Consider the following 22,050-nt stretch of genomic DNA (forward strand, 5'->3'; position numbering starts at 1 on the left):
ACATCTACTATAACAGGCATTAAATCATGTACTAATGTCTAAATACAGAGTTGAATCTTCTGGGGGGGTTGTTTTGCCAAGTCAACGATCATTAGGGCTCTCCTCTTTGAACACTATTAAATCATGGACTTCCTAGTGACTTGTGTACCTCCAGGACTCCAGGTTGCATGTTTTAAAGCTAGTGGCGTTCTATGGTATAACCATGTGTCGGCAACCTCATACAAAATGGAACACAACTGCACCTGCCGTCCTACTTATAACGGCTTATTGGCATTCTAATTATGACTGGTCAAAAGTGTGTGCCACTGATTAAAAAGGAGGTCCAGGGTAAAGAGGGAAAACCACGGTGTTGACTGGGAATTTATATTAAACTGAATGGTAGATTGGTACCAGGAAGACCCCATGATTCTCTTAAGGGGAGCAAAACAGACAGTAAATGCATAATGTCCCTCTAACAATGAAGCAGACATAATGAAGAATTGAATATACAAATCTGAGACTCTGTTTATTATCTTTATAACCTCCTTTCATTTTGTAGTGCTGCCTGACAAAACATACAGACAATATGTACTCCCACACATGTTAAGACTTACTGTATGTTAGTATTGGAAGAAAAGATCAAGACTACATTCAAAACAGACCTTCAACTTATTAGTAATTGGGACAGCTGTTATTTCACTGGTATCGTATGGGAACATGGGCACATTCAACATGATTCTCTTGCCATTGTTCTCATTGCAAAACTCCAGTTGCTAAGATCCTTATTCATTGTATTCAGTTATTTAACAAAAGTTACAACAATTATCATCAGTCTTTTAACTATTTATGTTCTTGTGCTTAATACGAGTCAGGTTGAATAATTCAGGCCATGCAACGAAATGGCATCATATCATTTCATCAGTGGGTCTCAGCAAGTCAAAGAGAATATTTGGGTATCATCTTGGGACTCCTGACACCTAAAAAAAGAGCAGCATTTTACTTTACTGAGAAGTAGTGTGGAGTTAATATTCCCTATGAAACACCCTAGGGGGTGTAGGGACTAAAGATGGAAAGGGACTCAAGGCTATTTTTCTTCCCAGAGAGGCTCCAACTGGAGGGGATCCATTTCACTTTACCGGTGAGGCTATTCTTTCACATTAGCTCTGTCTTTTAATATTTTTTCTTCAATATACTTTATGGCATTATTCATCTGAACTGGTTAGCTTGGAGATAACAGGGTCATGCAAATCCCTTATTTTCCCTGTGTCTCTGGTGGTTGTTTGTTGTATGCAGGAAGTACCTTATGCAAATTACTTTGGATTACGCCACATGTTTGATTAAGGACCACTGCCACTTAATTCTTCCCTCGTATGGTATATTAAACCTCTCCTCAAACATCTCATGAGGGCCTGGTGAGAGAGAGGGTCAAAATGTAATAGAGTTTTAGTGGTCAGCAGCTGTGGTACAGGCGGGATGCAACCCCCCCTTTACATGTTACGTGTGGTTCTAATATTGTTCTAGTTTTGGAAACATTAACCCCCAAACCTATCCTAAATACAATTCTGCAAGCCTTTAAAGCTTGTGCAATGGTTCCCAAAACATGGACTTTAAAGGTTACATTATTTCAGTATAATGAATAATACGATGTGCAATATGCTGTCTTTATTTGAGAAATGACTGATGTGTACTTGTACAGTACTGTAGCACTAATGCATTTAATACATTAAAATAAAGTGCCATTGTAAGAAGCTATAATTGCTCTAGTTCCTGCCCTAACCAAGCTTTAAGCACGTACATTTAAGAACTCTTTTGTAAACCAAGTAGGACTTTCTATAACACACACACACACACACACACAACACTTCATCAGCTGTAATTGTATTAAAATGAATTAATCACTTCAAGAACTACATGGCAGTGAGGTAAAGCACAATATCTGGGATGAAAAGGGTAGCAATACAGTAATTAAATGCATTGTGATGAGAAATGTTTGTATTGTTAGTTCAGTGAGAGAGGGGAAAAAAGAGAAATCATTTTAGTTGCTTCTCATTACTGCTATACATGCTGGAAACCAACCATACCTATTTTGTTCTTGCATATGCATCCTACAATCATTCATTTCAATCAAATTACATAGATTTCCAAATGCTTTATAGGAAATGAACGTTACTGTAAATAAAATTGTATCAATCTAATAGTCGTTGGATGCCGATTTGTATTCAAGTCACATTTATATCATGAACAATGTGTTTTGCAAAATGAGGTCACAAGATATTTGCAAACGTACAGTAGTTATTTTATCTGAGAAAAACTGGTGTCTGCCCGACTCATCAGAAATTCTGATACTGCCTTTCGGCGCCGCTTTACAATAATGTAGAGTAATGCTGTTCAGAAAAGTAGGTTTTTATGAATTTGCTCTGGAGGTGTTTATCCTAACAATGGCTTCCCGTTCTATCTGACTTGAAAGGTTTGGGATTTTTTCTGTCACTTTGAATTTATATTAAAAAATAATTGTTCCATCTCTTTTACTCTCTGGCACTATAGATAGCACAAATATAAATATGGAGTATGTATTATTTACAATTTAAAGGTGACCCAGGTTTCACTCCAAAGTGCATTAGGCAAAAAGGAAAAAAGACTCTTTATTCATTATGTCAGTGGTACTTTAATTATATTAGTGGTTGATTCGCCTCTTGGACCCCAATTTTGCCCTTCCTGGTGGTCATTAATTTAAAGTGGGATCAGGAATATAGTGACAGTTCAAGTTGTAGGAAGTTTGAGTCCTAAACTGTGGGATAAGTGACATACATTAGGAATATCCATGGACTTTGGTTAAATCTTTCGGTGGGGTCAAGTCACCTGAATGTCAAGGGAGGTAACAGTTATATTTTAAGGATTTTTGTGTACAGTACATACACTATATGGACAAAAGTTGCTCATGCTACATCTCATTCAAAAACCAAGCACAATGACATGATGTTGGTCCTTTCTTTGAAGCTTTAAATGTCCTTTACCCTCTCTCCAGTGATGGGCGAATTTGCGCCGTTTCGCTTCGCCGGAAAATTTGTGAATTTCCAGCGAAATTCACGAAACGGCGCCGGCGTCTAGTTTTTGACGCCGGCGCCCGTTTTTTTAATTGAATTTTTTCAGGTGAATTTTCGCTGGAGTTTTGCAAATTTATTCGCTGGCAGCAAATTGTGCAAATTCACCGCGAATTCGCACCTGACGAATAAATTCGCCCATCACTACCTCTCTTTTCTCACAAGGCTTTTTTCACTAGATTGTTGGTGTGTTTTGTGGGCATTTAGAAGTAAGATGTTAGGTGTTGTGAGATGAAGTGGACAGGTGTTTATTTGGGTTGAGATTGTTGAAGCCAGTTAATAGTTATAGATACTTTGCTGCTGATTAAAGGCGGTGCATCTTATCTACCTAATAACCAAGTCATCTGAATGTCAAGAGAGGTAAAGGTTATTTGTTAAGGTTTTATTGTTATAAGTACAGTACACTATATGGACAAAAGTATGATACCTGCCTGTTCAACATTTCATCTCTAAAACCATGGATATCACTATGAAGTGAGTCCTTTCTTTGGTGCATTTGTAATCATTACCCTCTCTCTTCTTGGAAGGCTTTTCACTAGATTTTGGAATATGTATGACTTGCTAGAATTCATATTTAAGAGGTTGGGCATTGATGTTGTGAGATAAAGCCAACAGATGGTCAGTTGAGTGGAGGCCAAGGCACTCTGCAGGCCAGTTAATAGTTGATAGAGCTTATGTAATATAAATGGCTATATTTGCCCAGGAGCATTAAACCATAGAAACCAATCAGCTGGTAGAATTTACTGTTTGCCTGTTTAAAAGCAAACATCTTTTTGCTTGCTATGGTTTACTGTTCCTGAGCAAACTTATGGGGGAATGTAATAAAAGTTGGTAACAGAAAAAATAACAAGTATAAGTGAAAATCTAAAGTCTATTAATTTGAATGAATTTGCTGATTTGAGAGTTGTGTTGGTAAACAGGCTATATGTATTGTTATAATTATATTGGTCTTAGCCAGTGGGTGGCAGTGTGTAAAAGTGTGAGCACAGCATTGTTAAATAAAGGCAGTTCCATTTGAAGAGTGCTCTTTACTTAAAAAAGGTATGTTGTAGCGAACACATTTAATTGCTTGCACACAAAATAAAGTGATAATAAAAAAAATTGTAATGAAAAAGAGATAATACATTGCATTATTCCATTAGATGCTAAGTAGTATAATTTAACTGATGTTGATTGCTGTTGCCTATGTGGTGACTGTAGATATAGAACACCATTCTCCTACAACTACTTATCCATCATTGTTTTATGGCACAGAGAGCTAGATATTGTTGTGCAGAATCTCTGCATCATATTATGGTAGCTTATATTTATTCTTTGTACGTGCACTTCAGCTTTAAAGCCTCAGCTTCACATTTCTTACACCAAGGGGACCGATAATGAAACTGGACACTGTGCTTACAACCATGGAGACTTAAATAGCAGATGATCAATAGCCCTGTTTACAGAAGAGGCTGTAATTGTGCAGAAAAAAAAAAAATCTCCCAAGCACTAATGAGCTAACACTATCATAGCAGATTCATTTATATTGCCATTGCTGGTGTAAAAGTCAATTGTGAGCAATTTACAACTCTGACAGTCGCCATCTCCCTTTGGATAAAAAGAGATTTGTGGTATATGCTCTGTGACCTTCACAAATAACCTGACAGTTGGGAAGAGGCAAGTAAAATGACAGCCCCACACCCACAAATTCTGGTGTGATGTAACATTGGATAGCAATGCCATAGCTTTATTGACCCTTTTTTGTATCCTTTGCTAATGCTTGTAGAACAAACAGAATACTGTGACTTATTGAGGTGGCCTTGTGTGACTTAGAAATAAGTAGCTCTCTTGAGATTCCTCTTGGCCTTGTGAATATTTTTACAGATTAATCACATCACACAGTTGTTTTCTTTCTGTAAAGAAACAAATGTTAACTGTTAAGAAGTCATCATACATTGAAAGGATAATTTACAAATGCAGACACATTTGTAAGTACATTCACACTAAAATGATCGCAAATGTTGTGCCTATTGACACCATTTGTTAAAGGTACTGTACTTGTATCCAAGCATGCTCTTTGCACTTCAGTATAAGCACCATTGCATCTGTCCTAAGTCTTCTACTGAATCATGCACAAAAGTGCCTGTAAGAGGGATTTCCGTTTTTAAAGGAAACAGTATCCACCAGCAACATACTCTTCATTCAGGCGCATGTTTCACACATTGTCAATCCTTTCTTCAAACACAATGTACAACACTTCCATAAAACCAGTTCTTTTATGTTCCTTAGGCATTTGGCTCACACCTAACCGACTAGTGGTCTGGTATATGCTACACCCGTATCTCTCCACTCTCAAGTAGTGGTCCGATATCAGGTAAGGCCCTTTTTAACCAAATCCTGGCCTGAAGCCCTGGTGTCCTTCCTTCCTAGCCTTCCACTTCCACTGGTTCCCTAACTAACTAAGTCAGTTGGAAACAAATTCATCTTTCCCTCATCGGGGGCCACAACTGCCCTTACTAAATACCCTCACTAACTCGTGCACCTGGTGCTCGCTTACTTAGGATCTTTTCTATTCTAACTTTTTCTAATCTAAGCCTTGGGATTCTCACTTACCCTGCCAGGTGATATTATTCTGGCCACACCCTCCTATCAAGTGGCTTCACTTGGGCGGTGCACCTCCTTTTATACCCCTCTCTGTCCCACAGTGGCCTCTGGTGGCTGGGGTAAAAACTATACTTAAAATTAGATTAAAGAATTCTGCTGCCCTCTAATGGTGATTCGCACAAATTACACCCAACACACTTAAACATATATTAATTTCACATACAAACCAAAAAGATTACAACATTCCACACACAACACTCATCATCACTTTACATCCCCTTACTTGCCTTCACAGCTTCACGGTTGGGATCATTTCCACTGTTCCAAGGGTAGGTTGTGTCAGTTGGCGCAGAAAACATTGGCCAAAACAATCATGCACTTATGTCATGTTGCTGAAATTACAACATCCCCACTCTAAAAATGTTAGCAGCAATTTGCAACATGTGTGCTGTTATATTTATTTTAACACAACGGCCACAATTGCAGATGGTGCAATACCCTGCAGAGCTGGTAAAAATGCTTCATTGTAGGTAGTTGCAATTTTCACACTGCACTGATTTTGTAAATGACCCTACAGTTTAGATTTGGACAGTAAACTCCATTACATCCCAAGATGACTGCTGAATGCCTCTTATGCTTTTGTTATTATTTACCTGGAATATTGTACAAATGACTTGTGCAAGTGACTTGTTTTCCTTGCTACGTCTACGGGGTTATTTATTAAAATCATTTTTTTTTCTGGTCGGACTTTTAAAGGGAAAAACCACAATTTTTTAGTAGAAATTTTTTTTTTCACTTTTTTTGAAATTTATTATAACCAGGTGTTAAAAGTCAGAATGAAAAAGTACTCCAACTCCGAACCCACCGAGTTCATGTAGAAGTCAATGGCAGATGTCCCGTTGACATTTTGAAAATATCCTGATCTGCGCTGGGTTTCGTTCAATAATCCAAAGATTTTGTGGTTTCGGGCGTCAAATCGGGAAAAGTCGCAGGTTTCGGGCATCAAATCTGGAAAAATGGCAAAAACATTGTACAATTCAGATTTTTTTCATGATTCTATTGAGTCTTTTCCCACACAAGATATTTTAATAATTATTAATAAATAAGGGGGAAAAGTCAATGTGGATTTGGTCAGAGTGGTTTTCATTAAATAGTGATAACATTTTGTATTTTGATAAATAACCCCTTTAAACAAATAGTGCTTTTTACCCAAACTGAGTATAAGTTGTGGTGTTTTTTTTATAGTATGTCTAAATTATGTCAAAACATGAGAATAAAAATCTGGGATATCACAGAGTTCATGTGGGCCAGTGATATCAGCAAAGGATATTCCATTCTCATGTTTGTCACAAAGAGGGATATATCGGTTCTCTGTACCATTATAAAGGGGGTCAAGTCAGGCAACCAGCAATTCATTATAATAAGGGCAGCATTTATATGAATGACATGAGTCTCAAAGGGAGGCAAATCGGTGCTACAATGAATAACCTCAGCAATTACCATAAGAAAGTGTTGAATTTATTTGTCTGCTGCACCTGAGATGATTGCTAAAATAATTAGGTGCACTGTACCATGCAATTATTACATTTACAATGCTACATATTTACATGGCTGTAAGAGTCATGGACCTGTTGTGCATCTAAGAATTCATTTCTGTATAGAGGTTTTCGGCGTATTTATCAGATTGTGTTTTTCCCAAGGTACATGCCATAGATCTGCTCCTTCTCATTACATAAGGGGACTAATATTAATACTAATACCCTTGGCAAATGCAGCCTTCAAACATACTACCTCTCTCTGATTTCTATAAAGCACAGCTGTAATTGCTGCAGTTCCAATTTATTTAATTTATTTTCTCGCTTTTTAAGGCTTCATATCATACGATATCACTGGGAGTAGTGCTCAATGCAGAGTACTTGCATACACATTCTAAATGATATCAGAGTGAGATATATCAATATACTTTAAGCTAGATGCAGGATTTGATTGGCTTTAATGCTCATATAAATGGCAGAAGATGGAAAAGCTTATTTTTTCTTTATATATGCCAATATAAAGGGAAATTATAGCTGATTATGTTATTTTGCCCATATTTTGGAAAGGTCCTTTCGCTGCTTTGAGTAACAAAGCAAAACAATTGGAATGGCAAAGTCCCATAATTACTTCTTACATTAAATTTTCATAATTTATCTTCAGTAAGATACATTTTGTTGTATTGTATTTGGCCTATGCACAAATTCCCTAGGAAGCAAATATACCACCAGTCTGCTAGAATGGCTTTTCCCCATGGTGCACCAATGGCAGCTCTATATTGCTAAAGGGCAATATTTTGGGGCATCCTGTGCAAATAATGGCACATTATTTGCACAGGATGTCAACCTTGTGCACTATTTCTGATTTTGTGGCTTTGAGCTCTACTAGCTATTATATTGGACCATAATAAATGCAAATAGGGACTTATGCTTTAAACAGGATGGGTTGTGAACAAGGTTATAGTACATTGTCCAGAGCCGACAAGAAGAATTTCATTTGGTATAACTTCTGATAGAAGCATCCTACAGAGATGTACATTATTTGGAAGAGTTTTACAACATTGTAACTTTCTTTGATTTTTCTTGTGGCATCCTAATTGCGTTATTTATCTGCTCCAATGTATATTGGGCCGGGAAAGGTACAGTATATCTCTCCAAAAAACACTTTGATAAAGAACAAATGTGTAGAAAAACAAGAGCTGCCCTGTTATGTAGAAAAACCCTGCTAGTAGTACATCACAGATGACAACTGCTTGGAATTATACTGGTTGTTGCTGTCATCTCATTTTTACGTGGCGAGTGTTTTATTTTGTTTTTATATGATTGGTATAAATACTGATTTGGGGAAAATGAAAATGCTTGAGATTGAAAAAAAAGTGAATTAAACATCCCCAGTAGTCAGGTAATAATAAATCAGCCCCCATAGAGTTGATGTACATGTTATCTATAAAGTCTCCAATGCTGAAGTTGCTTGCTGCATCTTTCCATTTCAAGGTACAGTATGGCTCATTTATCAACACTGGGCAAATTTGCCCATGGACAGTTACCTATAGCAACCAATTGGTGATTAGCTTTTTAAAGCCAGCAGCAAGTAGAACAATGAATACAGCAATTTGATTGGTTGCCATGGTTACTGCCCATAGGCAAATTTGCTCAGTGTTGATAAATGACCCCCAGTATGTTCCTACTGTATGCAGACAGCTGTCTGAGCTCCATGCAATTTAAAATCAGCATAGGGTCAAGCTGAACGAAACCACAAATCAATGCATACTACATGTACTCTGCTGGAGTCAAGAACATCCTTCAACTAAAAGAGTGGTGGGCAACACTTCAGCCAATGATCAGTGGGCTGGAAATAATGTGACGGAACAACACAATTAAAATTACAATTTTACAAACATGTCTCATATCACTAAAGTGTGATATTCAGTATATTAGCCATCTATTTAAAATGAAATGAAGTAGCCCCTCAAGTATTTTTTTTATTAAAAGCTGACATTTTTCAGTCTGTTTGCACTTCAGTTTCCTTGTTACCCAAGGGAATAATCTGTCTACCGCATTATTAGATAGAGCGTTGAACAGTCACACATAAGGTGAATTTCTGCTTGCTGCTGCTGTACATAGAACTGATTTATGTTAGGCAAAAAAAATGTATACAGATTTGTAAGTATTGATTTTTCTTTTATTGCGCAAATAAGGTAATAGTATTACTATAAGACTATTACTGTTTCAGACATATAAAGTAATTGCAGACCAACAGAAACCAAAGCAAAAAGATTAGGACTGTGACTGTGGCTGTGGGATAGCAGGTATAGTAGGGAGAGATGGTGCCTATAGTAGCAGTGGAGATAATAGTCTCTGGGAAGGGACTGTGGCTGTGGGATAGCAGGTATAGTAAGGAGAGATGGTGCCTATAGTAGCAGTGAGATAATAGCCTCTGGGAATGGACTGTGGCTGTAGGATAGCAGTTATAGTAGGGAGAGATGGTGCCTATAGTAGCAGTGGGATAATAGTCTCTAGGAAGGGACTGTGGCTGTGGAATAGCAGGTATAGTAGGGAGAGATGGTGCCTATAGTAACAGTGGATAATAGTCTCTGGGAAGGGAGTGTGACTATGGGATAGCAGGTATAGTAGGGAGATGGTGCCTATAGTAACAGTGGATAATAGTCTCTGGGAAGGGACTGTGGCTGTGGGATAGCAGGTATAGTAGGGAGAGATGGTGCTTATAGTAACAGTGGATAATAGTCTCTGGGAAGGGAGTGTGACTATGGGATAGCAGGTATAGTAGGGAGAGATGGTGCTTATAGTAACAGTGGATAATAGTCTCTGGGAAGGGAGTGTGGCTGTGGGATAGCAGGTATAGTAGGGAGAGAATTTTATTAAAATATTAAACAATTACAAAAGAAATACAATTACATTTCAATCAGATCAGAAGTAAGCAATAAATCAATAATACATCAAAAAGGAAAATAAACATTCCTGCAAAGCATCATGTTTCCGACAGATTTCTCAGTTTCCACACCATTTTCCCTCCCTGCACACATCAGCCCATAAACAAGATTTAACATTCTGGTTATGTTCATATAATGCATATCAGGAGCCATCTTTATGTTTCTTATTTAAAGACTTGTCTAAACTTTTGCCTCCTGATCTTTTCACCTGAATCCTTATACCTGTCTCATGGCTCTCAATCCCTCCTTCCTCCTCCTCCTCAAGGGACTCCCAATCTGCCTCCTGGGATTCAGAAATCTCTTCCCTCTTACTCTTTTTCCTACTGGAAATGACGGAAGGGAGACTTTTCCTTTTCTCAGGTGTTTCCTCTATTCTCGCCTCTTCTTCCTCTGCCAATTCCCCCCATGATTTCCCCCCTGGCAAAACAAACCTATTTTCAGTTTCAATGGTAATTACACCAGGGCAATTATTCTCTTTAACTTTCTTCTTTGATTTGCTGCCCACCACTTTCCACTCATCCCTTCCTCTCCCCTTCTCATGGGACATCAGTACCTTTGTCTTTTTATTCCCTTCACTCTTCCCTGTGTCACTCTTCCTTCCATCTTTCTCTGCCTCCTTCCCTCTCACCTCTGTTTGGGGCCCTCTAGCTGTTTCTCTTACCCCTTCTGCCCTCTCCTCCCTCCTTGTCTCAGTCTGTGGCAGGTTCTCCCCTAGCATTGGGGTGCTCATCTCCTGTGCCAAATTGGGACAAGCTCGCTGAATGTTGCGCCAGGCTTCGGGGCATGATCTATAAGCATGGCCTGACTTCATGCACAGGTTACACTTTATTGCCTGGACACATTCTTTGCTCGGGTGCCCAGTCTCCCCACACAAAGCACATTTCTGTACATTACATTTCATGGCATAATGCCTGTTGGACCCACATTTATAGCATAGTCTGGGCTGACCCACATAGAAGCAGACACCCCTTGTTTTCCCAATGAAAAACGAATTTGGGAGATGACTCTGAACATTGTGCTCTACATGCAGTTTAACTTGGACTTTATATCCCCCCGTCCAGAAACCCTCCTCATCAAACAGTCGCACCAGGGGGGATAAGACAGTGCACTGGCGCCTGAGCCATATGAGGACGTCCTGCTCATGTACCGTCTCATTCTTCATCATTATAGTCACAACTTTAGTTTCAGGTTTGGAGACAGGTATTACCCTAAACCCCTCCCACTCCTTGGCCTCTTTCTTCAGATGATACCTCCTCCAGAATTCCTCCAACCCTTGGGATAATTTAAAACTGACGTCAAATTCAATATCTGTGACACTTGTTAGAGCATAAATATCTTGTGGGGTGAAATCCAACAACTGTTTAATTATGTTTCTGGCAACAAACCTGCGCCCCGGGAAATCCTCTCTCTCATTCTCCCACTTAATTTTAACTACATTTATTCTCTTATCAATCTGATCATCAGAGTCATCTTCCCTCTCACGTGCGAAGAACCTCCTCCCTTCCCAAACATTACCTCCAGCAGCCCTCTCACACCCACCTTGCACATTGCTCTCCCCAGCAGAATAAACACCATTTTTTCCCTCCCCTCCCCCACTCACTTGAATTGCATCAACCACATGCACTTCAGCTGCACCTCTCTCTGCAACTTGCTCCACACTGCCCCCAGCACTCGCAGCATTCATTGCACTCACTCCCCCTTCAGCCAAAGCAGCCTCATCACTCACATGCATTGTATTAATTGCATTAACTGCATTCACCTGCACCTCACTGCCCCCAGCACTCACAGCAGCTGCACACACATTATCAGTATGGTTATCAGGATTATGTCCAACACTATTATATTGTGCAATGTCTGTAGCACTGCTACATTCAGCAACAGTTTTTGAACCCTCTATTTCATTAAGCAGTTCAGTAACTTTAAGCAGAGTCTCAGCAGTCACTTTGCCTTCCTGCATCTCCTTAAACCTCTGCCAGTTTCCATAAAGCTCCTTCCATGGCTCAATAACATTCAGAATGTCTTTAATGTAAGTCTCGGTCTCCTTCAAATCCTTATCAAGGAAAGTCAACTCCCGTAAAGCCTGGTTTCTCCTCTCTCCTTTCAGCGACTGCAGTTCATCTATCAAATTATCAATGTCTCTGTTTAAACAGTTTTGTTTATCTTCCAAACTCCTCAGGTCCTTCAATGCTTTAATAATAGTGTCATATTGTATCACAGTCTCACTCACTTTGGGAACATTCCCTTCACTCACTTCTGCTTTCCCCATGGGGGTCACAGTCATTACCTGCTCAGTGTCCAGGGCCACACGGTTTCCATGTTCCTCACTCGCAGCCGCCATTTCCAGGTCACCCAGAGCACTTTCTGCAACCTCTAGGGCCACACTGCACTCAGGCTCCATGTTGTCTGTAGCCATCTCCTGGTTGGTCAGAGCACTTTCTGCAACCTCCAGGGCCACACTGCTCCTAGGCTCCTCACTGTCAGCAGCCATCTTGCAGCCATCAGACTCCACTCTCTCCTCCTGGCTTGCCTCTGTTGTAGCTCCGCAGCTCCCTGCAGTCACTCCAACACCAGCCTCCAGTTCCACAGAGTCAGAGTCACTCTCCATGCCGCTTCTGGAACAGCTTTTCCTTTTCTTTTTCTTTCCTTTAATGGAGCAGGAAACCTTGCCCTTTGTTGTGCGTTCCACGGTCACCTCTATATTAGGATCAGTAGCCCTCCTGCTACTGCCCAAACGGGTCTTCACTGAATAACTTGCAGGCATAGTCTCCTTCTTCCCCATGGAGTGGGGAAAGGTAATAAAAACAAAGCAGAAGTGTCTTCAATACTATCCCCCAGACCCAGCCGGGCCTAGGAAAAGCCACAACTCCACAGAGCTCTCCAAACACCTCCTCACAGTAGCAGTAGTGATTAGAAAATGGCCTCTGGGAAGGGGGTGTGGCTGTGGGATAGCAGGTATAGTAGGGAGAGATAGTGCCTATAGTAGCAGTGGGATAATAGTCTCTGGGAAGGGACTGTGGCTGTAGGATAGCAGGTATAGTAGGGAAAGATCGTTCCTATAGTAACAGTGGATAATAGTCTCTGGGAAGGGAGTGTGACTATGGGATAGCAGGTATAGTAGGGAGAGATGGTGCCTATAGTAACAGTGGATAATAGTCTCTGGGAAGGGAGTGTGGCTGTGGGATAGCAGGTATAGTAGGGAGAGATGGTGCCTATTGTAGCAGTGGGATAATAGTCTCTGGGAAGGGTCTGTGACTGTGGGATAGCAGGTAGAGATGATGCCTATATAGAAATGCACCTATTCGGGTTTGACCGGGACAGCCCGGGTTTCAGTAGGGCTGCCCAGGTCAATACAGTCTGCACAGTTTTTCAAATAAGGAAAACCGGGTGAGGATCCCCCTTGATTGACATGGAGATCAGCAATTGGCATAGCCATGCCCCATGAAAGCTCTCACCACTTCCCGGCCCCAGTTACGTCATTGACCGCCCCTGTGACATTACCACGGAAAGGTGGCAACCCTATGCCTATAGTAGCAGTGGGATAATCGCCTCTGGGAAGAGACTGTGGCTGTGGAATAGCAGGTATAGTAGGGAGAGATGGTACATATAGTTGCATTGGGGATAATAGTCTCTGGGAAGGGACTGTCTCTATGGGATAGCAGGTATAGTAGGGAGAGATGGTACATATAGTTGCATTGGGGATAATAGTCTCTGGGAAGGGACTGTCTCTATGGGATAGCAGGTATAGTAGGGAGAGAATGTGCCTATATTAACAATGGGTATAATAGCCTCTGGGAAGGGACGTTACGTACAGTATCACTAGTGCTAGGAAGGATGATTATTATAGAAGAATTGTATTGCAGCTATTAAGTTTGAGTGCATAAAATAGTCAGTTTTGGTGAACGTTAATGTCCCTTTTGACATTAAACTAGTGTGTTTGCCCTTTTTGGTGTAACAAACTGTAGATTCATATTAGTAATTATCCTCCCTGGACATGATAAGTACAAGGTTTATTTTAGATATCCACATTTCTGCTGAGTGCTGATATCCCAAAGAAACAAAACAACACTTTTAGATGCTGCTACTTTTAGTTACAAACCACTGCAAAATGATTAAGTACTAAGCTGTTTATTTTGACAACCTCCATTATTTATTAAGTCAAGCTGCTTACAGTTGAAGGAGATTTTGCACTCATTTATATTAAACCATTGCTAGAGGTTTGCATAGGGGAAAACTAGCGGATGATAGGAGACAGGAGATTTTTGGCACATCTATATAAAATATACCTATCCCTTATGCTTTCTGCTATTTTTCCATACAGCAACCAATCATCAAAGTGAGCAAAATACTGACAAAATTCTTCATGTCATGCAAAATTGTGCATTCATAATTGTAATATTTTTTATAACTCAGCTGTATGGATTCTAGCTTTAGTTAAAGCAGAAGATCTTTGGAGAGCCCAGTTCACGGCAATTTCATTGTGCCCCCCCTGAATGTCCACTCCCTTTCCTGCATCTGCCCAATCCCTGCACTGCGTCCACTTATTCTCTGTGCCTGAGTCTTCCTCCCACCTGGATCCCCCCAAACCATCCTACCCTACTTCTTTGTTAGATAATACTGTATTATATTTTTTTTTTTGATATATAAAACTGCCAAAGTAATAGATGCCAGACGATAAATTAATTGATTTCGCAGGAACAAGGGGAATGTCCGAGCAGTGAATGAAAAAATGAATTATGGAGGCATTTAAATGTGGATGATAGTAAAAGACTGCAGCTTAGTGGAAAGGTTACTGATCTTATTCAAATAAAACAATACAGGAATAGATATTAAAAGCATTAAGAAGTAAAAGTATGCAATTACCAGAAGACACTTGGAAGAGTGTTATATATATATTCTAATAAGCACATCAGGGAGGTGGAGGATTGTGTGGGCTCTGAAATTCCCCCATAAAGCAATCAGGCAATGTCCGCTTTGCAGCAACGTAAGGGACTAATGCAGGGAACTTCTATGTTTGCCTTTACTGCCAAAAATTAGGATTAACAATGTTTAAAGGTATGGAACAGAGAAATATATTTGAGTTATTCATCAATCAACTGCCTATTAGCCTTTGATTTAGATAAATAGATACTGTAGAGGCATGTCTGGAGTTAAATCTGTGTTCTGAATCGGTTTCTTTAATGATTTACTGGAATGTATAGAATTAATGCAATGTTCTAGATCGTTTTCATTTCATTTTCTAGATCAGGATTTTACTGGCATGTCTGGCGTTACTGCAGCCCTCTGGATTATTTTCTGTAATGATCTTACTGGCATGTCTGGAGTTAATGCAGAATAATTTTCAGCAGTTATCTTATTTGAATATCTGTGTCATTATGGCTAAAAGAAGTGTACAGGAAGGATGCGCTAAAATACTTCCATCTTGGTCTGTAGGATTTTTTGCCCCAGGCTTCTCAGTTGACTCATATTATGTCGAGACACCTCTGGTCAAGCTTTTAGAGCTGCTCTACCACTCTCATGCTGCGATGACAGAAAATCACACTGTTTCTAGGTTGTTTTCTGTAAAACTGACTGCTTATGAAAGTGCTTCCATACAACTTTTTTCCATTATTCATTTACAAGATAGTCAAACCTACGAGAAGGAATACGTGTGGGTGAGCAAAGGATTTTGTTTTTGAATCATCACTGAAAAAGCACAATAATGTTCACCTCGGAGATGCCTCGTTGGCATGACAACGATAAGACCAAAGCAATATATAGGGGATAGCTCCTTACACAGTATCACCATGATTTAACAAAGAAAATAGCACATGGAACTCTGCCTATTCTGCTCCTTTTCTCATTATATCGGTACAAAACACCTTCTGTCGGATCATTTGTTCATTTTCTTGTACAAACAAGTCATAGTGCAGGAAATTCCAAGGAGTGGGGCGTAAGTGAGAGGAGAGTCAATCATGTTCACTTTTTACCTGAAAGGCTACTCATTTTAATTGGAAAATTAATAAATGTCTTTTGTGGCTAGTGATTACTTAGGATTCATAGCAATTTCCTTTTGTTAAACATTTAAATGAGAACCATTCAAGGTCAAAATTAAAGGAGAACTAAAGCCTAACTAAAGAAGTAATGGTGTACATTATGTTTTGGGCTTCTGTAGCAGCCCAGGGCCACCACAGGCATTTAACAGTGAAGAGCTGTACCCCCCAAATATGCCTCAGTATCTCCCCGTCTTCTTTTCAGCTGATTCACTGCACGTGCTCTGAGCTGCTGTCACTTACTGAGCTTAGTAAAAGACTCAAAGGGGCAAATTTACTAAAGGGCGAAGTGGCTAACGCTATCGAATATTCGCCAGCGTGACTTTGCAAATATATACGAACGGTCCCTGATGTAAATTTGCTAGCGAAGTAGACAGACTCTAGCGGTACTTCGCACCCTTACACCAGGCGAAGTTGCGCTCTGGCGAAGGGACGTAACTGTGGTGTTCATGCAAATGGCCTGTAGATGTCACTGTGCTCATACTTATACTGTGCATACTTCCTGGTAGCTTAAAAGTGAAAGCTTACTGTTGTGTTATGCCTGCATGAGTCTGCTAATAAAGAACTGTTATACTCATCCTCGGCTACCTAAAACATAACAGTAACTACGCTAATTCACTAAGTTGCGGATTTTACTGAACGTTACCAGTAACCAGACCAGCTGAAGTGCAATAGAGTAGATAGGAGTTTCTCTAAAAATAGTTGAATTTTCTTAGAACTTAGATAGGCTGAAAAAAGATCAAAAATGTCTTTTGGGGTACCCTCCTTCCCCCCTACATTTGGCACCTAAACTTTACAGTGGGCACATGTGTAGGGCAATATAAGACCTCTATTTAATTTTATTAACTTTCTCTGGCCTTTTGTAGTGTAATGTAGTTGCTGCAGCATATACGTCCATTGTAATTTAACTGCACGCCGTATGCTAATTAGGCATCGCTAGCGTAACTTCGGACTGCTTATCGTATTATCGCAATCGCAACTTCGCAAGCGTTCGGGAACCTGTGCACAACTTTGGATCTTTGTGAATTTGAGCAGCCCTGGCGAAGTGTGGTGAAGTGCGGCAAAGCCGTCGCTAGTGCATTTTCGGCACTTAGTGAATTTTCTCCAAAGTATACAAAACACATAAAATGGGAATGGCACAATATAAGGCTGATTAGGAATTAATACAGATAATTAATATATGTCAGTTCAAAAGCCAGTGCGACTGGCATCAGCCCTGTAGCATCAGCTTATATTACAGGCCAACCTCATTTTCTGCTTGATAATTTGCAACAACCCCTAACCTTAGCTTCTCAACAGCTGCTCAGAGCCCACTGAGCATGTGAGTGTCGCAGACACTTTCCAAGATGGTGACCCCCTGTGACAAGTTTGAAGTCCTGGATCATTGCAGCTATTGAGAAGCTGAAATGTTATACTGGTACAATAAGTTCAGTATCTAAACTATGGCATTTTTTTTTTTTTTAAACCAAAATTTTTTTATTGATTTTCATACACAAGACAAGGGGGAAGGGGGGGAGGGGGGGGGTAAGCTCCCGCCTGGGAGACACTGACCATGCACAGTACCATTCATCAGTTACATAGTATGCATACAGATTTCCCCATGACCATCAGATAGAAGTTTAGTCACCTGCATCAGTTATGCCCTCAGCATCAGTCCATGGCCGCCAAATTCTATAAAACTTGTCTGGACAGCCCCTTGATAAGTAGGTAAGTTTGATGAGGGGAAGGACATTATTCACTTGCTTACGCCACATTGTCAGTGTGGGAGGCCTAGGCCCCATCCACCTCAGTATAATACACTTTTTCGCATAATATAACAGTCCTCTAGTGAGAATGTGTAAGAATTTCCCATGAATAACTCCCTCCAAAATTCCCAACAGACAGGATTGGGGATTAAGCAATGGGGGGAGAGCCAGGTGTGTCGAGAGGTATGTTGTGACCGCTCTCCATAAAGATTGTATATGGGGGCATTGCCACGTCATGTGAAGAAAGTTTGCCTGTTCCGCCTGGCACCTATGGCAGTTGCCATTTGCCCTATTGCCAAATCTGTGTAATTTAGCAGGTGTTAGGTAGACCTGGTGGAGGAACTTATATTGTATCAGTCTATCACGAGAGGACACTAAGAAGTGATACAGGTTGTCAGTCACCTCTTCCCACTGGTCCTCCTCCAGGTCTCCTAGGGTGTCACGCCACTTAAGGTAGGTGCGGTGGAACGGGGCCACAGGGCCACGAACCAAGAGCCAGTAGATTCGGGATACTAATTTAGCCGGCATTTCCGTCAGGACTAGATTCAACAATGGGTACTCCTCAGTTACCAGTAGTTGGGAGCGAAATTGTGACAGAAAGGCCTCTCTCAGTTGGAAGTATGCATGGAGCCTCAAATTAGGAACCGTCATTTTGTCTCTAAGCACAGTGTAAGACATAAACATGTTATCATCCAAGACATCTGACAGAGTCTTAATGCCCCCTATTGGCCAGTCTTGGTAGTTAGGGAGATCAGTAAAGTGGATTAGAGTAGAGTTTCTCCAGAGTGGCAAATTTGGGGAGATCAACCGCTGTCATATGAAGAGCAGAAAGCCAAGCCCTATGGGTTGTTGTTACTACTGCCAGTTCCTTGGGGAGATCGGTTTGCGCTCTATAGGGAGCATTCCGCAATGCTTCTATCGACCACAACCACGAAGCCTGTAGCTGCATATTAGGGTTCTCTGCGTTAGGCACCAACCACCAATGAACATAGGCAGCTTGGGCTGCCAAGTAGTAAGCCTTCAGGTTGGGCAGCGCCAGTCCTCCGCTATCTAAAGGGGCATACAGAGTTTCCTTGGCAATCCTGGGGGCTTTATTGTTCCAAATAAATGATGTTAACACCTTATCTATGTTGCGAAAAACTCTATTCGGTATGTGGATTGGGCAGTTGCAAAATAGATATAAGAATTTCGGAAGAAAAACCATTTTAAACAGGGCCACTCTTCCCCATAGCGTAAGCGGCAGGTGTTGCCAAGCAGCCAGCACCCTAGTACAATGCTGAATCGCTGGGTCTATATTCAGATTTGTAAACTCAGCTAGGTTGTTATGTATTCTAAGGCCCAAATATTTAAAAGTATCAACCACTGTCGTTTGAGCAAGGGGCCGGTCCAGAGGGAACAATACAGATTTCCGCCAATTAACATTTAAACCCGAATATCTACCATGGTCTTGTATAATTCGCATGGCTATATCCAGTGACGGACCTGTGTCGTGGAAGTACAATAAGACATCATCGGCGTATAGAGAAATTTTCTCCTCTACTGCACCCACTCGTAGACCCTTACAGGTAGGAGATGTCCTTATTCTAGCGGCTAGAGGTTCAATCGCCAAGGCGAATAGGAGGGGGGACATGGGGCAGCCCTGTCTCGTTCCCCGCTGGAGTTGCAAAGCAGGGGACAGTATGCCATTTACTTTGACTCTGGCTATAGGGTTGTGGTAGATCATTTGGAGCCATTTAATAAAAGTAGGTCCTACCCCATATTTTGCCAGCAGCTCCCATAAGTATGGCCACTCTACCCAGTCAATTGATAGAATAGCCCTCTGCCCCTTATTATCATGCGGGATTTGCAAATTGGCATATAACGCCTAATGTTAACGTCAGTTGCTTTTTGTGGCATAAACCTGGATTGATCCGGCTCTATGAGTGTGGTGATGACCTTGGCTAATCTGGTAGCCAGGACCTTGGCCAATACTTTGGCGTCGGCATTGAGGAGCGATATTGGCCTATACGCTCCACATTGGTCAGGGTATCCTGCTTCTTTGGGTATGACCACTATGGCCGCCTCCTGCATTGATTGGGGAAGTTGGGCCCTGTGTTGGGCATCCATTAAGGTGGCATGTAGGTGAGGGATTAAGGCCTTGGATTTGGCTAGGTACCAGTCAGCCGGGAATCCATCTGGCTCTGGGGTTTTATTCGGGGAGAGGTCATGCAAGGCTAAAGCTAGGTCGTATTGCGTTAACGGTGAATCCAGGTATTCCCTCTGTTGGGCGTCAAGGGAGTTAAAGGAAAACTATACCCCCAAAATGAACACTTAAGCAACAGATAGTTTATATCAAATTGAATGACATATTAAAGAATCTTACCAAACTGGAATATATATTTACATAAATATTGCCCTTTTACATCTCTTGTCTTGAACCACCATTTCGTGACTCTATCTGTGCTGCCTCAGAGATCACCTGACCAGAAATACTACAACATTAACTGTAACAGGAAGAAGTGAGGAAGCAAAAGGCAGAACTCTGTCTGTTAATTGGCTCATGTGACCTTACATGTGGTTTGTATGTGTGCACAGTGAATCTTACGATCTCAGGGGGCGGCCCTTATTTTTTAAAATGGCAATTTTCTATTTATGATTACCCAATGGCACATACTACTAAAAAAGTATATTATTATGATAATGGTTCATTTACATGAAGCAGGGTTTTACACATGAGCTGTTTTACTCAGTATCTTTTAATAGAGACCTACATTGTTGGGGGGGTATAGTTTTCCTTTAAGAGGTATATCCAAAAGGTATGCATGAATATGGTCCTTGGGACTGTCAGTCTGGTCGCATAGAGCCTAGTATAGTAGGTAGCAAATTCTAGGGCTATGTCGTCGGGGTCAGTGACTTCCGTATTATCCTGTCTCATCAGTCTGGGTACTGCTATAGTTTCTGTGGGGAATTTGGAGAGTCGTGAAAGTACTTTACTATTCTTTTCTCCCTGATCAAAAATTCTCTGTTGAGTATAAAGTAATTCTTTCTTAGTAAGCTCTGTCTGCTTTAACAAGAGGGCCTGCTGCGCCCTCAGCATCTCCTGATAGGTAGCGTCTGTGGGGCCTGCTGCATGGGTTCTCTGAGTGGCTATACATACACTTTCAAGATGGGAAACCTCTTCTAGCAGGGATCTACAATACCGTTTTATGATATGGATTAAGCTACCCCGAAGGACCGCCTTAGATGCATCCCAAAGGATGTTAGGTGAGGCTGTGCCTCGGTTTTCCTCCCAGTACTGTGTAATTGCTGTATCACTCTCATCTGCTATAGCAGGGAGGCGAAGCCACATTGGACTGAGTCGCCATTGTTTGGCTTGCCGGCGGCCAGGGAGGACTAGTGTCAGGAGTAGAGGGGAATGATCAGAAAGGGCCTGGGGCAAGAATTGAGCTTTGGCAACAAATTGAAGAAAATCTTGGGTTCCTAGGGCTAAGTCAATTCTGGAGAGAGACTTGTGGGTCGTTGAGTGACAGGAAAATTCATTTCCGTGGGGATGTTTAAGTCGCCAGAGGTCCAATAGGGCCATAGCATCAGCCCAACGGGCCAAAGTAGAGGATGTGCCATGACCTGGGGGAATCCTATCCCGAAGGGGGTTCATTACTAAGTTCAGATCCCCTAATAGACACATGGGGGCAAGTGGAACTTCAATTACTTTCCCCATAACCAATTCCAGGAGTCCCAGCGTGAGAGGGGGAGGAACATAGAGAGCACAGAAGGTGAGCAGCGTGGTGTAAATTCGGCAGTGGAGTATTACAAACCTGCCTTGGGGGTCTATTCTCGTTTCCAAGCATTGGTATGGAACGCCTTTCCGCACCAGTATGGACACCCCACAAGCATATGTTGAGTATGGGGCATGGTAACAGTGCGCCACCCAGTATTTTTTAAGCCCTAATAGTTTCTGTCCCATCAAGTGGGTTTCCTGAAGACATAGTATAGTGGGTGGGTGCTTTTTAAGGTATGCAAATATTGCCGCTCTCTTATATTTGGAGTTCATCCCCCTCACATTTCAGGACATGACAGATATGCGATTACACTCCATTCTGGTATATACAATATAAAACAAAATACGGTGCGTGACCCCAGGCGGGCAGGGG

The 22,050-nt window shown here is 41.1% G+C and overlaps 1 protein-coding gene across 3 annotated transcripts in view; it reads left to right on the forward strand.

Moving 5' to 3' along the window:
• b3galt1.S (Beta-1,3-galactosyltransferase 1 S homeolog) overlaps positions 1–22,050 on the forward strand; it is a 173,547-nt gene that overhangs the window by 23,499 nt on the left and 127,998 nt on the right. The window contains exon 1 of one of the 3 annotated variants that reach the window (XM_041578132.1): positions 5,138–5,433. The exons of the other annotated variants lie outside the window; for them this stretch is intronic. The gene's annotated coding sequence lies outside the window, so the exon portion shown is untranslated. Of the gene's footprint in view, positions 1–5,137; positions 5,434–22,050 lie in introns of those variants that run through there. 3 annotated transcript variants of the gene reach the window in all.

Source organism: Xenopus laevis, chromosome 9_10S (assembly GCF_017654675.1).
Source record: "Xenopus laevis strain J_2021 chromosome 9_10S, Xenopus_laevis_v10.1, whole genome shotgun sequence".
Taxonomy (NCBI): Eukaryota; Metazoa; Chordata; class Amphibia; order Anura; family Pipidae; genus Xenopus; species Xenopus laevis.